The sequence below is a fragment of the Papaver somniferum genome, chromosome 10 (genome assembly GCF_003573695.1).
Source record: "Papaver somniferum cultivar HN1 chromosome 10, ASM357369v1, whole genome shotgun sequence".
Taxonomy (NCBI): Eukaryota; Viridiplantae; Streptophyta; class Magnoliopsida; order Ranunculales; family Papaveraceae; genus Papaver; species Papaver somniferum.
Window position 1 is genome coordinate 107,696,903 of NC_039367.1, and position 3,839 is coordinate 107,700,741.

Consider the following 3,839-nt stretch of genomic DNA (forward strand, 5'->3'; position numbering starts at 1 on the left):
AAATTAATCTATTTCTAGTGAATTTTGCGCGCTGGCACAAAATCACTAATTTTATCTCAAAGAGCAGCGCAACTTGCGTGCTTCTGATTGAGTACCTTCATGCGTATCTTAATCCCGACACTTCGGGAAATTCATGTTACTCTGCTGCGACCGAACATTAATTGTCATGTCATGTCAGTATTAAGAGTTCAACTGGGGAACATAGCATGGGAAATCGCTCAGCAGGCCATGCATTAGTATATAATGCAGCTAGGAGCTTCAACTCATTAGGCTCTATACTAGTGAACAATTCATCTCGGAGCTTGAGTTTTAATACAATATGATGAGAGGCATAAGCACTCACCATATTTTGATATATTCTTCAATTCCTTGCGGAATACAGACATATCAAGGTCTACTATTTCTGATTCCGTATCAGGTAGATAGACTTTTACAGTTTTCGCCCTAAGCTAATAACCACCATCAACATTAAGTCCCCTGCTTAGTACATAACAGTGATTGTTGCGGGGGTAAGCACTAGATGGTGACAGATGAAATTAAAATTGAAAAGACGAAGCAGGTAGATATTACCAGGAAAATTCTAGTCGGCCTTCAGCAACGGTACCGCGCGGCCAGTGGTCTTCGTAGTAGCATGTTGCTAGCTCGAATATGGGGTATGAGTGCTGTGGGCCCAACCATTTATTCCCGTTCATGGAGCAAGAAGGAATCATTCTTCTGTTCGAACTCTGGAAACTCCGTTCGTAAAAAAGGGGTATCGACCCTCTTCCGTTTTTTGTTGCTCGTCCGGCTCCGTGCTTTTGTTTGCAGCAGTCGGCTCCTCTTCTCACTGTCAGCAGCTCCATCACCAGCGTACCAATCGTCAGCGGCAAGGTAAGTACATCTTGTTCTTTCTGCTTCTTTTTGCAAGTATGAACTTTAGTTGTACGTATAACTTTCACGATTTTGAAATTTCATCAAATCCTGAGTAAACTCCATCGATCCTCTCCGAAATGTGTAATAAGGTTTTGTCTCCAGAAAAATGAGTATCTAGCCTCTCCAGTGGATTTGAAAATTTGCCAAACTCCATTGAGCTCAATTGAAAGAGGCCTTGACTTTAAGTTGTTTGGTGTTTGTACTGCTGAGTCACAACTAAAATGTTTTTTAAACTCCTGAGCATTGACTGGAATGAGATTGGTTCATTCTGACTCTTTATCTCATAGGCTCGTTCTTGCCCTTCTGATTACGATGACGATATGCTTGGGATGCTTGTATGAGAAAAATCTTCCAGAGTCATTGATCACACTTTTCAGAGTATCAAAGATAAAAAAGTGTAATATAGTCGTTTTCAAACCACAAAGATTGTTGGTGCTCAGAAGAATTGTTTAGCAAAGCAACAATATGATTTTGATTCGTAATTGAGAAAGCAAAGAACAATATTTGTAAAAGAAAGGAATAAGTGATTGTTGTATCTACCACGACTTTGAGGTTCCACCTAATGTATTCAAGTATTATGTGATCAAATTATAACTCGAACAAAACTGAATAATGATTCGTTATACCCGGAAGATATAGCAAATTGTGATTTTAAAGTAACTAAAACAAATACCATATCATGACTGATTGATTATGTTTCTAAAATAAATCTCAATTCAGAAATGTCACAAGGATTCCTTAGCATTCAATGTATCCGGAAATCACAATGAATCTAAGAAGTTTGTAGACATCATCAACAAAAAAATGCAATCAAACAGAGACCAAGAAATGGACTAAAACATGAAATTCATTTATGATCACTGTAAAGAATACTAGAACCCATTAAGCTTCCCCTCTTGTCTTGGCAGAGAGGGGTTTAGCTTCTCATTGTTGTGTAGATAGCCATTAAAAGTGTTCAATCAAAAACTCTAACACACAAGAGAACTAAAAAGAACTGAATTAAATAAAAAGCAAAAGAAAATTCAGATTACAGTATTCAATCGTACCCTTATCGGTTGACTGTTGTCCTCCTTTATACACAACATCTGTGACTTGTTCTCTGACTTTCGGATTCAACCCTGTTTTCCTACCTTATTCATCTCTCCATTGGGTACACAACACACCCATCTCTAATGACTGATTCAAACCCTTCCTGGATTGGGGGAATAGTTTTATCTCTTCCTCAACTGACCAGGCACCAATTCTGATTCTGACCAAACTCGGGCCTTCACCAAATCTAGCCACTACTTCCAAAATCCAACAAACAGAACCCATTGCGAGTAATAGAGATACCACAAACTGTAATTAGCCCAACCAAACACCCAAACTATCTTCTCAATCTAACTTCAGCTTCCATTTCTTCTCCGAGTAATATCAATAGCTAAACACAAATTCCATTTCTGCTCACTCCGTACAACAAACTCCACTTCTTTATAGCACCCACATGGCATCTGAAATTCCATGCTTCTTCCATACATACACGACTACCATAAACATCACAACAGACTACAATCTCGTCCTCCGTTTGAACATCCATAAAGACCCAAACTTGAATCACTTAACCCCCAAATTCTGTCGCTCAATCATCCATTCAGATTACAACAGAAACCCCCAAAAATATGTGTTCGTCGCTGCTGTAACTCCAATCCATGTTGCATACCCACATGAGAACCCTCAGATTCAATCGTTGCTGTTGGGAAACAAATGAAATGATTGGCTTGAATTAAAACACCACAGATCGATCTCGCAAAAGATACCCAATTTCAGTCCGAGTACGAACCCCTGAAATCCATTTGTTGCCTTCACTGATTTCCACCGTTAATAATCCATTGCTGATGTACAAAAACCAAGAGTGCCTGCACTCATTAAGAGCAATTGAACTGCAAAAAAAAAAGAATTTTTGTGTCTGGGTTGATTGAAGACCCTAATACCAGCCCCAAATAGCCCCCGAAACTGATCCATATGATAACTTAATTTCAATTGATGTTGATGTTGTAGAATTGACCACCACTGCCTCAACTAATCAAGATACAATAAACAACCGCAGCTGTTAACCTCATCTCTTCTCCCACTGCTTGATTTGTCGAGACAAATCTCTCAATTTCAGTTGATAAACAAAACCTCCAAAAGAACTCTGCTTCCAGATCTAGTGTCTCCGTTCGTTGGCAGCCATAGCTTTGAGAAGAAAATGTCTTTTAGTTTGGTAGAAAGAAGAATGTGTTGTCTGTGGTAATAGAGTAGGCCACGTCTCATTTGTATTCCCTTGTGCAGCTCACACGCACGTTAAAGAAAATAATTTCTTTGTTCCGGTACATTTACCTCTCTGGCCTTCAGATGATTTAGGTGGTGCCTTAGAGCCATGTTGTCGCAAACGTCATTTAGCTCCTCATTTAGCCATTATTCTGCGGGTGAACAGATTATACTTGTAATTCCTGTAAATGACTTAAAACAATATTATTATCCAATAAACGAGACCTAGATAGTGTAAATATGGGTGTAAAATTGTAGCACATACATGCTTATCAGTCATTGGATGGAGTGGACTAGCTGAGAAGCGTTCCGTTTCTGATGTGCTGCTATCAAGTCTTCAAGGACTTCGTATCAGGCGACACCCTTTGAACTATCTTCTGAATCTTGGATTGTTATACAGAATGGGATGCGATTGAGCAGTCCCCAGTTACACTTCTGTTTAATTACTAGAGCTGTATTTTTGAGTCGTCCTAGGAATACAATGCAGTCTTGTAAGGAGTTGTAGATGCGTGCTAGATCCGATGACTTGGCCGGATACGTGAAAATATCTCTGCGGCGTACATTTGGAGTCTTTCATGCACGTGTACAACTTCATGTTGAGGAATTACTGCGGCTCGTATAGCTTTGACAGTGATGAT

General features: G+C 39.4%; 1 long non-coding RNA gene across 1 annotated transcript; it reads right to left on the reverse strand.

The window, feature by feature from the left end:
• Positions 1–784: 784 nt before the first annotated feature.
• On the reverse strand, positions 785–3,159 carry LOC113318601. Its single transcript, XR_003344685.1, has 2 exons — positions 1,959–3,159; positions 785–1,244 (listed from the first exon to the last, which is right to left on the reverse strand). It is a non-coding gene; the product is annotated as an uncharacterized LOC113318601 (long non-coding RNA).
• Between the last annotated feature and the right edge of the window lie 680 nt (positions 3,160–3,839).